A 14,633-nucleotide genomic window follows, 5' to 3' on the forward strand; every position below is an offset into this window, starting at 1 on the left:
AGGTGATAAGTCTCCAATTCAAGAGACACTCAAGCCCCTGTTCTGAGGGAGAATGCATATCCTTCTACTTTCCACTTGCATAATCAGCCAAGGCTTCCAGCTTCCTGGAGAGAGATTCCGAGAGCTGGCACTGGAGGCCCCCAATAAACTGGGAAAGATCCAGGTCTTCAAGTCAATGTTACTAGAGTAGAGATCTTGCCAGAAATGCCAAGTCACAGGGTAAGTCAGAACAGGAAGAGTTTGTACTCACTCAACTGAAATCAGCCATCACAGCCAGGGAGGGGCCAGATTGAGAATGCATACTCAAGCTCACAGGATACAACCAAGGACCAGCATGTGCCCATTTTCCTTTCTCGATCTCCACCCCCAAAGTCTTCACTTATTTTTTATCCTGTACTGTCTGTTTCATTACAAGTCAACTCAAATCCTTTTTTGGATAAAATACAAATGAAAGGACACAAATAATGGTCAATAATACACTGGCCTTACTTGCTGGTCTTTTCTTGCTGTTCTTAAAGGCCCATATCAGCCTTCCTTCATGGTGGCACCTCGGCAATCTAAAAGCAGTTTAAGTTGTGAGGTTATGAGTCACCATTAATCAGTTGTTGATTTGAACATGGGCATTTCTGGAAAACTGTCCTGATCAAAACATAAGCCATCTGGTCCCAGCTAGCAGTGGTCTCTGAAGAGAGAGATGTCTTGTTTAGAGAACTACTCCTGTGCTCCTGGTTCCCAAAGAGAGTCTCAGATTGTAAGAGCTGACCTGGACCAAGCAGCACCCCATCATTAAAAGCCTACTGGGCACTTTTCTTTCATCTTTTCAGTAATTTGAACAAGAATCATTAAATATTCAAACTCTACCTATTTCCAAAAGGTAGCTGTTCAACACCTGTGACTAATTGTGGATAAAATTGGATGGAAAAAGAAAAAAGGGTTAGTCGTTTTTGGAATTTTCTCTTAAAGCCCTGTCAACATATGCAGAAAGGTAAAGAAACTTCAGCTGAAAATTACTGAATTGATAGAATGAGAAGGAAAAATATCCAAAGCATAGGCTACTCAGTCAATTTTCAGTGGGGCAAAGGGGCTGGAGAGCAATGAGAAGAAACCCTAAGAGCAGGGAGAAAGAATAGCTCATGTCCACCTCCTCGGTGTCTTTGTATGTGGCATTTTTCCCACCTGGAAAACTCTTCTTTCAATGGTCACATCCACCATGGTTATGTCTCTATTGCTCATTAACTCTTTCTTATTTTTACTCCTCACTCTCTTAGTGGTGATCCACTCCTTTTGTGATTAAAAGGAAATCAAGGCAAAGAAGATGAAGTGCTGGGAATAAGGGAATGGAGGTCAAGTACAGCTGAGCCTTGACATGGTTTTCTCTGGCTGGTGATGGGACACGTTGAGATGTGTAAAACGGTCTGCAATCCAGTTTGATCCCTACAGTGAAGGAGCAGAAGGAGAGATGGCAGAGGTGAATGAGGTAGAATCCTCTTGCCTGGCTCCAGAAACATCTCATGTGACCAAGGGACCCAAGCATGATGTCATCCTGGGAGAGGAGAGCCAGGGAATAAGGAGTAAACCAAAAGAGACTTAACTCTGTGGGAGGAAAGAGACAGGTATGGCACCCAGGGGTTAACTCTTCCTATTATACCTCTAGAAATAGGGTTGCCAGATTTAGCAAATAAAAACACATGCCCTCCAAATAAATTTGAATTTCAGATAATGAGTAATTTTTAACATAAGCATGTCCCAATTATGGAATAGCACATACTTATACAAAAAAAATTGCTGTTTATCTGAAATTCAAATTTAACTGGATAACCCTACTTAGGAGTGTTTAAGAACTCAAGCACTAGAGTCAGATAGACAGAACTGGGTTTGAATACAGCTCCGCTGGGCAAGCCACTTAATTGTGTGTGTGTCTGCCTCAGTTTCCTAAACAGTAAAATGGGAATAATAGTAGTGCCTACTGCACAGGCCTATTGTGAGGACAAATGGGATAATTCATGTAAATCACTTTGAATAATGCCTGGGACATAGTAATTGCTCGGAGAATGTTAGTTTATTATTATCTGGAAGCATATCAAGGGCCACAATAACTGGATCAGACAGGTGGCAGTAAACAACTCGCTCAGCTTCAATTGTGACCTTTTCCCCCCTTCTTCTCCCCAAAGACTCCAGTACATAGTTGTATATTCTAGTTGTAGGACCTTCTGGTTGTGCTATATGGGACACCGCCTCAGCATGGTTTGATGAGTGGTGGCATGTCCGTGCCCAGGATCCAAACCAGCAAAACCCTGGGCTGCTGAAGTGGAGTGCACGAACTTAACCACTCAGCCATGGGGCTGGCCCTTCAATTGTGAACTTTTATACAAGTGAGCCCAAAAAGCATTATCTATAACAAACTCTTCCTCCACTGGCTGCTGATAGACCAACTTCTGCAGCATCTCAAACTAAAACAAATACAGTATCTTGTTCAGAACCTACAACTCCTCAAGAAAACCTTGTGCCTGTTCATAGCTCCACCTTTCTCCCAGGCTCAAAATCTAGGAGTCATCTCTGCCACCCTCTCTCTCCCAATCCCACACCTAATATCTTTGGTTGAGTTAACTATTTGCAGGTTCCACGTTAATTTCTTTTCCATACCTTAAGACTAAAATTTTGACTTGGCATTATAACCATGCTCTTCTTGGTGCACACACATGCTGCTTATCTGATCAACATTCCCTTCAGTAGCAGGAGGCATTTTTTATTGATTTTGGTATAAATCTCATAGTCAGGGCTTCCTTCATAAAAGAAAACAATAATGTAAACTTTGGCTGTTGGAAAGGTCACAGACCTTGGATCTGAGCCAAAGGTCTGAGTTTTATTTGGTTGTTCCTCTTTAAGAAAAGCCAATACATATAACACAGACTTAAAGACTCTTCCACACTCTTAACCACATCGTGATGTTTCTACACAGTTTGAATTTAACTTCTTTTGTAACTGTATCCTATGCCAACATAGACTATCCACCAGTCCATAGACATCCCCTTCATTTTCTATCTCCATGCTTCTTTGATTTTTGTTACTTATTCAGATTCACATTTTTTGAACACTGCATCAGATAATGTAACATACCATGTACCATCTCATCTAATCCTCATAACAAATTAGTCAAGTGATGGTATCATCGTCCTCATTTTATACATGAGGAAACTGACGCTTTGAGAATTTTAGTGACTTGCCCAAGAATACCTGCTAGTGAGTGGCAGAGCTTGGATTTGAACTCACATCTGGCTTGAAGTCCCATATTCTTCCCACTACACCACACAGCTTTCCTTGGATACAAAGTGCCTTCACTTGTACTGCATTCCAAATTTTCACCTGTGAAAATGTCTTTTTTAAAAGTCTGTTTCAAACTCTGTCTCTTCCACAAAGCCTTCACTGATCACCCAAGCCAAAAATGAGTTCTCCTTACTCTTGCTACTGTAGGAGTTCAGAACAAGTCTCCACAAGATGTGCCACTCCAGCATGCAGATTATTTTGAGCTGAAAATAATCAAAGCCCAGAAGGCTTAGGAAGAAACTTTGACCTTCCCCTCTACAGCCTAAAATAACTTAAATATAGGGGACCTGTTCCGGGAAGAACTAACCCCATAGATAAAGTAAAATATGAACTAGGTGTGATACACAAGAGGAACCTAGCAAGGCACATTTGATCAATGTCCCCTCTGTGTCCCATTGTCTCGGCATGGTCGAGCAAACATTTGTTTACTAAATATTAACTCTTTTCATCTTCCTGTGGATTGTCTTCTCTGCTTTTGAAATCCTAGACCTGAACCTTCTTCTCCTTATTTTAGGATGATATATATATCTGTCTTTGGAGTTTTTCATGCTTATGTGAATTCCCTGTGCACACTATTAAATTTGATTTTCTTCTCTTAACCTGCCTTATGTTATTTTAATTACTTAACCAGCCATAAGCACCAAGAGGAGAAGGGGGGAAATTTTTCCCTCCCCCACAATTCCTTTAGCATGTTATCTGTCCATTCAGTCATTCAATAAACAACTGAGCACCTACTGTGTGCTAGTGTTTATGGTAAGTGCTAAAGAAATAGCAGTGAATGACATAGGAAGGACACTGATCTTATGGATCATCTATTTTTACAGTATATGTCATAAAATCATAGAATAATAGTTTAAATTTCAAGTCATCTAAAGCCCTCATTTTACAGATAAGCAAACTCATACACATGAGGTTCAGTGTCATGCTTTCATAAGCAGAGCCCAGACTAGCCCAGACCCTCCATCCACGATTTTCATCAACACTGTTTGTGTCCATGGCTTCTTTTCCCTAACAGGCTGTCAGTAACTTGAGGGCAGGAACTATGTCTTAATCATCTCTGTACATCCTTCAGCATTAGCAGAGGCACTCCAAAAATGGGTGGAATTTGTGATAATGGTGGTAAACAGTGGAGATGAATTATCTACACCTTTAGATCCCAAATGGGAAAAAGAGTGAGATATTTAACATTTATAAAGTATGTTACAATTCAAAGCATTCCCCCACATCATTCCTCAGCATAGGAGCTTTCATAAATTATTAATGTACACTGCAGAGCAAAGCTTGTGGAAAAGTTCACATATTTCAGAAAATGTTGTTTTCTATGATAACCTATAGTTTTTCATTGTTTCTCCCCTTAATCCAATCCCCTGAATTACAAATAGCATATTAAGACCTAATTTATCTGAAGGTTACATACCTATCAACTTCAACCATGAAGAAGTCACCTAAAATAAAAAAGGAAGCAGAAAATTCCCTGAGCAGCCAAAATATATTTTACAAAGTATAGGCACTAAAAAAATACACTGCATTGATTCTTTAATGTTTGTTCATTCCACAGTTACTGAGTGCTCATGCTCTCTGTGAAAGGAACTCACTGTGAGATTCTTAGCTCTTAGTTTGGGCACATTTCTAGCAGGCACAGACATTTAAGTTTCATATCCCATAGTCAATGAGAAGCATCAAATAGAAGGTGGAAAAGGTTGGCCAGAAGCAGGCTATCCCACCCCATTCTCATAGTTCGTTGTAATTCCAACAGACATAGGCACATGTCATAAATGCCAAAGAATGGACAGAATAGAGTGTCAGTCTATGGATTATTATACTTCATAACATTTGTGAAATATTTTATATATAAATACAGTGTGCAAGAGACTTGGTTTCCTTGTTAGCAGCAGCCATGTAATGGTTAGACTGCAATGGTTAATGGAAGAAATATTCATTTATCTTTCTGTATTTAAAAGACAGAATCATTAACTTTGTGTAGGTGAAGGCATTTTGTTACCATGAGACTCAGATTCTCTCCCCTTAAATTTTTCAGGTTCTGAACAGAATCTATGTGGATTATTTTTCACCAGCAGGGGGAGGTTAAAACAAGGGAGTCCTAAAAATGTCCAAGTCTTCACCAGCGAGGCTGAGTCTCTGCAGTGTGACTGACTGGCCCCCTTTAGCAGCATGGTCTAATTTAGAAAGGTCAGGAAATAGTGCCTAACATTTACTGAGGCAACAAATTTAGGAAAAACAAAAGTGGCCAAAGGGAAACACTCTCAACAGGACTGGCCCTTGCATAATGCCTTCAAAGAGAAGAGCCAAGGGAGAAACTTAGCAACGTCTGCATCATTGCACACTGACATCTTTTGTGCTGCAAAATCACACTTGGCATATTTTTACAGTGAGAAGACATCTACACTTCACTCAAAGAGAGTTGAGTGCTTCCTCTTCATTGCCATGAAACTGATGACGTGAAGGTATTTGTTGTTGTTTTTATGGGGAAATCATCATGGGTAAATCCGACTCCTTGGCAGGATCACAGGGATGGGCAGAGGGCAGCCTACTCCCTACTGCAGCTGCCACTGAGGTCCAGCAAAGATGGGCATGGGGGCTGGGAGAGAACATAGCACTTAGGATTGTCCTGGGAGGCTGAATAGTGACTAACTGTGAGGCTTACCTTCACCCTAGCACAATACAGAAGAACCACCAGACAAAAATCACAACCAAGGGGAGAAGGGGTCACGCTTTGAAACATGAAATTCTACCAAATATTTGCATCTCCTGAGAGACAAGGACAGGCATAGCAAATTCAGGGAAAGTCCAAGCTCTAACATGAACTTGCTGTGTGACCTTGAACAAGTCACAGCCACTCTCTATTTTATTCCCTCTATCTGCAAATGGAGGAAGGAGTATGGACTAGAGACTCTGGAAAACAATCTGGCTCAGTCCTAATACCGTGTGCTCAGATCGAAAATATGAGAGTGGCGTTATCTTCCAAACTAAAGTTATCACATTTATTTGTTTATCCATCATAAGAAATGTGGGCCAATTATTGTAATTATAATAGGTCAACTCTCCCTCAGGAACTCTGCACAATTTCTGGCTACATAACTATATTGAAGAACACGAATAGTTGCTACTTTGAGCTAGCTGCAGAATTCCTCTCTGGGAGAGAATTGTTTTCATTGAGGACAAAGACCATGTTTGGTTATGAAGATGAGCCTCCTGGGCAGAGACAATGATCTTGGCTGAGAGGAGCCTGACAGTTAAACTGCTCTCCACAAGAAATGAAAAAGATTTGGGCGGTTAGAAGGAAATGAGCTGAAGAAGGAAAGAGAAGAGATGGAAGGCAGGAGCAGGAGGCCATGCAGCACAATGGGCAGCTGTTACAAATATAAGGGACATCTGGAGGATATCTCCCAGTTAGGGTTAGGGATGCAGATTAAATTTCACTGGACAACTTGTATTTTAATTTCAGATGAACAAGGAACAATTTTTATTATAAGTATGTCCCCAATATTGCCTGGAAGATACTTGTACTAAAAAACATCATTCATTGTTTATCTGAAATTCAAATTTAACTGGGTGTCCTGTATTTTTATTTGCTAAATCTGGCAGTCCTACCAGGGACAGAAATGATAAATATTTTAAGAATTTCAATCTGAGGTTGTTTAGCTATACTAGGGTATAATCCCCCTCAGGGCTGTCATTAACCCACAAAGCACGTTTGGGTTAATTAGAAAAAGGTGTCCCTTCCTCCCAGGACCCAGCTAGGGCACCAGGCTTGGTGAGGAGCTTACGGGCTAAATTTCAGCTTCTGTTATCCCCTCAATCCTGCCTCCCCTCTGCGGAGGATCAGAATTTGCCACCCCAAAATGTCTCTCTTTGGCTTAATTATTGTTTTTTTTTTTTTAAGGAAGATTAGCCCTGAGGTAATATCTGCCACCAACCCTCCTCTTTTTGCTGAGGAAGACAGGCCTTGAGCTAACATCTGTGCCCATCTTCTTCTATTTTATGTGGGGTGCTTACCACAGCATGGGTTGACAAGTGGTGCATAGGTCCGCACCCGGGATTCAAACCGGTGAACCCTGGACCACCCACCAAAGCAGAACGTGCAAACCTAACTGCTGTGCCACTGGGCTGGCCCCCTGGCTTGATTATTTTTAAGAACAAAAGACTCTGAAAAACTTTGACTTTCCCCCTAACTGCCTAAAAGAATTGAAGATAGAAGGCCCGCCCCAGGAAGGAGCTATCACCAGAGATAACTCCGGGCCCATTTTCATCAAAGTTCTCTCTCTCTCTCTCTCTCTCTCTCTCTCTTTCTCTGTCTTTGGCTGGAGATGGTATTGAAGGTGATAGCTTGGGCCATTTGGGAGCGTTACTTAGTTTTCCCGGGCGTCTCTCATGTGTACAAGAAGTATACATATTATTACACTAGTTTATTTTTCTTCTGTTAATCTGTCTTTTATTATGGGGTCAGGGAGGGGGGGAGCTCAGCCAAGAACCAAGAGGAGCAGAGGGAAAATTATTTTTCCTCCCCTACAAGTTCTTTGTAAGCAAGGACTGATTTATTTACTTATTAATTTTTTAAAAAATTGTTATTGAGATTATGATAGTTTACAACCTTGTGAAATTTCAGTTGTACATTATTGCTTGTCAGTCATGTTGTAGGTGCACCCCTTCACCCTTTGTGCCCACCCCCTAGTCCCCCTTTCCCCTGGTAGCCACTAATCTGCTCTCTTCGTCTACATGTTTAACTTCCACGTATGAGTGGAGACATACAGAGATTGTCTTTCTCTATCTGGCTTATTTCACTTAACATAATACCCTCAAGGTCCATCCATGTTGTTGTGAATGAGAGGATTTTATTCTTTTTTATGGCTGAGTACTACTCCATTGAATATATATATATATATATATATATATATATATATATATATATACCATATCTTCTTTATCCAGTCATCAGTTGATGGGCACTTAGGTTGCTCTCACATCTTGGCTGCTGTAAATAATGCTGCAATGAACAAAGGGGTACATGAGTCTCTTTGAATTGCTGATTTCAAGTTCTTTGGATAGATACCCAGTAGTGGGATGGGTGGGTCATATGGTATTTCTATTTTTAATTTTTCAAGAAATCTCCATACTGTTTTCCATAGTGGCTGCACCAGTTTGCCTTCCCACCAGCAGTGTATGAAGGTTCCTTTTTCTCCACAACCTCTCCAACATTTATTTTGGTTATTTTTGCCATTCTAACAGGTGGAAGGTGATATCTTAGTGTAGTTTTGATTTGCATTTCCCTGATGATCAGTGATGATGAACATCTTTTCATGTGCCTATTGGCCATCTGTATATCTTCTTTGGAGAAATGTCTGTTCATGTCTCCTGCCCATTATTTGATCGGGTTGTTTGATTTTTTGTTGTTGAGTTGTGTGAGTTCTTTATTTATTATAGAGATTAACCCTTTGTCGGATGTACTTATTAATTTTATAACCCCAGTGACTGGCACATATTAGCCACTTGATAACATTTGTGGGAAAGAGAAAAGATATTTTGAGTTTGAAATTAAGACTATGGGACAATATAAGAATGGTCTTCACATATACAAGGTTTTGTACAATTGTTCTCCACATCCACAGAGGGTAAAACAAGAGGATGGACATCTCAAATGCAAGATGCGGGAACTAGGCTAGCCGTAAGGAAGAACAGAAATGACTGGGTAATCAGCCTCTCATGTGGGCTTTTAAAAATAGAAAAAAGATATTTTTAATTTACTTTAGCCAGTTTCATATGGTCCTACCTCAAGGTCCTTGCAGATCTAGAATCCCGTTTCTCATGACTTTGAAATGTAAGTGCAGTGGGAGCAGTAGCATTACCATTTCTCTGACCCGGTAGGGTAATTCACTATTCAAATTGTAATGCTCTGCCAATGGCCAGGAGAGCTGACACTTTGGGAACCTGGACAAGAAAACGCAGCCCAGAAAGGAAAACATCAAACTGCCAATCCTTAGGGGACCCTGAAGTATCTGTTTTGATTCAACTCTGAACTTTACCTTTAAGATGGGAGAGATGTAATTGACTCTTGAATGCCCTGCTAATTCAGTCCTGTTGACTAATCGTCTTGGGTTAATTTTGGAAGTGCTGGAACTGTCTGAACTCTCATATGAAAGAATTGTAAATAGAATTCTGGAAAGGGGAAAGGAAGGACAGGTCAAGTCTCAGAATAATATTGCTAATAGTGATGATGAGAATTTTATGCCCTACAAAATCTCACAGAGGCTTCACTCTCCCTCTTTGGTTCACATTTGACTCTAAGGAAGAAATGCACCCCTCCTTTCCAAGGAGAAGCCCACCCTAATGGGTGCTTTTGTGCCCATCCCTCCTCCAGGATTTTATCCTATTAATTCTCACCCTCCTCCTTTCCCCTTTCATATTCCTCTTCCTCTGGCACCTTTCTCTTGGCCTACACATATGCTCAGTTCACTCCCACGCTAAAAACACTTTTCTGTTTCTCTGCTCCCCAAGCAAACCTGATTTGTCCTCACCACTATCCAATTCTCCTCTCCTCCCAGGCACACCATGTCTGCATTTCCCACTCCCTTGCAGTTAAGTAGGCTCCTGTGACTAGTTCTGGCCAATGAACTGTGAGTGGAGGTAACATGTCATTTTGGGACAGAAGCTTAGAAGAGCAGGGGTGAAATATCCAGGCATTTTTTCCTTGAAGAAGCAACTAAGGAGATCTCATGTTCCAGAAGGTAGAGAAGGAAGATAATTGAAGCCCCTGGCAGCCTGGGTCAGAGACCTCTCCCCTGGTTTAGGATGATCATACAATATGAGTGAGAAATCAGCATTTCTCACTGAGAAATGGGTTAAAAACACCGAGATTTCGGGGTTTGTTACTACAATAATACCTAGCCAATCCTGATTAATACAGGCCTCTTTCTCTTGATACCAAACCTCTTAATGTCAAGTTCATGTGCCCAATGCACAGTAAACCAATCACTGAGCCATGGTGCTTGGAGATGATGGAGAAAGATTTTATTCAAATTGACCAAAATGAGAAGGTGGGAGGATGGGTTCTCTCAAATTCACCTTAACAAGAGAAGAAAGCAGGAAGTTTTTATAGAGCTGTAGGGGCTTGGCAGGAGGAGATTTAGAGAAACAAAAGGGTAATCTTTCACTCCAGAAAAGCCCTGGGCAATCTACTCCTGGGCATCAACAGTAGCTGGGGGCTGATCATTCTGTGATTGCAACCTCCCCGAAGGCATTCTCTTTCTTCTGCAAAACAAGCTCACAAATCCTCCCCACCCCTGAATCACCCGGCAGGTTAACCAGGAAAGCTTATTAAATATCTACAGTAACCCTCAGGTACCCAGCTTCACTCTGTGCGTACTTTACTACCAATGTTTTTCAAATAATAGTCTAGTAGGTGGCTCTCAAATCTACCTGTGCATAAGAAACCCCTAGAGTGTTTTTTAAGAAATCATATTTCAAGGGCCGGCCCAGTGGCGCAGCGGTTAAGTTCGCAGATTCCACTTCTCGGCGGCCCAGGGTTCACCGGTTCAGATCCCGGGTGCGGACATGGCACTGCTTGGCACACCATGCTGTGGTAGGCGTCCCACATATAAAGAAGAGGAAAATGGGCACAATGTTAGCTCATGACCAGGCTTCCTCGGCAAAAAGAGGAGGACTGGCAGTAGTTTGCTCAGGGCTAATCTTCCTCAAAAAAAAAAATCATATTTCGATGCCCCACCCTAGACCTGATGAATTCAAATATAATTCTGGGGCTGAGGCCTGGAAATCCATCTTTCTGTAGTCTCCTCAGTTGACCTTGAGGCAGCCAACCTGTAGCTTTCTTCACACATGTTTGAGAATGAATGGACACCCATAGTCTCCACTTCCTCACCTCCTATTTACTCATCAACATTCCAGAACCTGGCTTCTCCATCCTCTACCCTTTACCACTACTGAAAGTGCTTTCTCAGACCACATAAGAGTTTCAGGACCTCCTAATTGCAAAACCACTCCGTCTCTTCTCTGTTCTATTCAGATTTCCTATAGCATTTGGCACTGTTATCTGCTACTCCCTTTTAAAAAATTGTTTCCACTCTTAGTTTTCATGACATGACACTACTGTTAATCTCCTTCTACCTCTATGACCAATACATTTTTGCTTTTTCTCATTTCCTCTCTTCATTCATCCTCAGCAGAAGTGATCCTATGCTTCAACTTTAGTCCTCTGTTCTTTTCTCTGTTATATACTCTCTCCCCTTATTAGTGTGCTAGAGCCACCATAACAAATTACCACAGACTAGGTGGCTTAAACAACAGAAATTTGTTACACAGATCTGGAGGCTGGAAGTCCAAGGTCAAGGTGTCAGCTGGGTTGGTTCATTCTGCATCTGTGAGGGAAGGATCTGTTCCAGGCCTCTCTTCTCAGCTTGTAGGTGGCTGTCTTTTCCCTACATCTCTTCATATCATCTTCCTTCTATGTGAAGAGGAACAGAACATGTCACTCCAAAATGTGCCTTTTTGGCAGAAGGATTATCTTGAGCTGGTTATTTTTAAGAAATAGCAGACACTGGAAAAGCTCTGAAAACTGAGTAGAAGTTACCCATTTGTAAGAGACAGTTACATTTATAAGGAAAATCTCCATTTGTAAGGGTGTCTCCCTCTCTGTACCAGGGCAAGGAGGATGACTCTAAATCTCTAGAAACTCTTATCCCTGGAGAAGGCAATGACCTAAATCTGCATAACAGCCTTACCCTTGTTTATTGTGCTTTGCCTGATGACCTCCTGGAATTGGCTCCTCCCCACCTCCATCCCTACCTCTTCTTTTGTCTTTAGCTGGAGATGGTATTTAAGGTGGTGGCTTGGGCCATTTCAGAGAGTTCCTCTGTTTTCCTGGTATCTTCCATGTATACAGGATGCATACATGTTATTAAACTTCTGTTTGTTTTTCTCCTGTTAATTTGTCTTTTTATTACAGGAGGCTGTCTCAGTCAAGGACCCAGAAGGATAGAGGGGAAATTATTTTTCATCCTCTACATATGCATGTCTGTATCTATGTCCAAATTTTCCCTTTTTATAAGGACTCCAGTCCTATTGGATTAGGGCCAACCCTAATAACCTCGTTTTAACTTGATTACCTCTGTAAAGACCCCATCTCCAAAAAGGTCACATTCCAAGATATTGGAAGTTAGGGTTTCAACATATGAATTTTGAGAGGACACAATTCAACCCATAACACGGCCTCAGCGATTTCATCAACTCAATGGCTTGAATGATCACTTCTGTGAATGTGACCCATCAGTCTTGGCCTGACCTCTCTTCCAATCATTGGTTCATTGATTAAAAAAAAAATACTATTGTGAACCTATGATTTCTCAGTTACACGCTGAACAAGCAAAGTCGTTCTCCATATAGAGCTAACAGAAACTCATTTCACAAATAGCTGCAAGGGCAGGAGGTGTGTGTAGAGATAGTGAGACTATAGGAATCTATGGAAACCTATGGTAGTGGGATCTACTCTAGTTTTGTTCCACATATCCGACAGCCTTTTGGGTATCTTCACTTGGATATTCAACCAGCACTGCAAACACAACATATTCAAAACCAAGCAAATCTCCTCTTTCAAATCAATGACTCCAACTGATTTTTCTATTTCTGAGTGACTCTATTCATCTAGTCACCCAGGCTTGCAAACTTGCTGTTATCTTTGTTTCTTTTCCACCTTATTCCCAACAGTCAATCAGTCACCAAGTCAAAGCCAATTTAGCTCTCCAACGTGTCTTCCAGTCCTGCTTCCTCTATTCTCTTCCCACTGCCACCAGAGTAAGTCAGCCCCACATCATCTCTATTTAGACCACCTCAGTAGCTTAACTGCCTTCTACACTTCCAAGATATTCTACACGGTACTATCCAACTGGCATTCTAAGTATCAGCTGTGCTGGCCAGCAATGGAGTTTATGTCAATGTACCTTAGCAGCCTCATTCCCTATCACCCCCTTACTTTACCTGGCACTGTACCTGACCATGACCTATATCTTCCCATATCTCTCCATGCCTTTATTATCTAAGAAGAGACGCTCTATATTTACTGAGAGCATGAAATGTAATACTCATCTCTATACACTCCTTACTCTAATGAGAGTGTTTTACACTCAATAAATACAGCTCAGTAAATATTTGCTGAATTGAAGCATGTGGTGTTCTGTTTCACAAAGCATATCATATCATTAATCCTCAAATTAACTCTTCAACATAGGTACTACATTTGGCCAGGGTCTACTAATCCCACTCCCACCTTAAAATACACAATTCTTCATGGATATCAGCCCTGGGCTAACCTGACTGGGCCAGGAATTGGGAGAGACAGCTGTTCTAGAGCTTTAAGAGCATGCCCCTTGCCCAGTAAAGCATACCAGGTCATGCAGAGGAAGGCTGTGTTCATGAATTTACTTTTGGCGCCAGTTTCAACCCCTTGCATCTTTCTCTCCTCTCTGCTTGCTCCTTTATGGTTATCTGGCTTCCAGCTAGTACTGCCCTTCAAGTGTGGTGACCTGTTTGATCAATCTTGTGGCTCTTGACTCTCCTGCTTTCCTTCCAAGCTGTAAATTGCTTTCTTCTTCCAGACTCAGAACTTTATGAGACTTAGTTCCAAGATACCATTTGACTTGCCCCCAAGACCTTATGACTAGGAAGAGCATAGCTTTACCCCATTCCAGGAGGGATCATACAACTATGGAGATGCTTTCAAATTTTGTTCTTAAGTCTGATAGCTGTAACTGAAAACCAGCTCCTATCTTGTTTTAACATGAGCAGTATAGCTTGCAAATGCCTGGGTGTACCACCTTCCATCAGTTATTCTTGAAATCCTGGGTCCTGTTGTAGAGGGATGTCAGGACTAAAGTTGATTAGTCTCTTAGCAAAATCCCTGTGTCACTACCAGATTTACTGACCACAGAGGGACTGTGCATTGATTTCCCCTATTGTGTGTGGTGTCCTTATCACCTCCCAACATAAAGCTCCTTGTTGGTACTTTTTCTAGACTGAAAAGAGAAACCATTATCTGTTTTTCCCCATTCTCACCTGCTGAAAATCCTTTCATGCTTTTACACTTCTGAGATGGGCGATAGGAAGGTCTTGTCTAAAAGGCTTTGGGACACTAACCTAGACAAATGGCAGATCTGGTATCAACGTGTTTGCTCTGCTTCTCTCTTCATAGTTCTTGAACAAAAAGCACAGGGCCACGAAGAACATATTTACTCATTCATTCCACAAATATCCAAGGAGCACCAACTCTCTGCTAAATGCAGCGA

This window comes from Equus przewalskii, chromosome X (genome assembly GCF_037783145.1).
Source record: "Equus przewalskii isolate Varuska chromosome X, EquPr2, whole genome shotgun sequence".
Classification (NCBI taxonomy): Eukaryota; Metazoa; Chordata; class Mammalia; order Perissodactyla; family Equidae; genus Equus; species Equus przewalskii.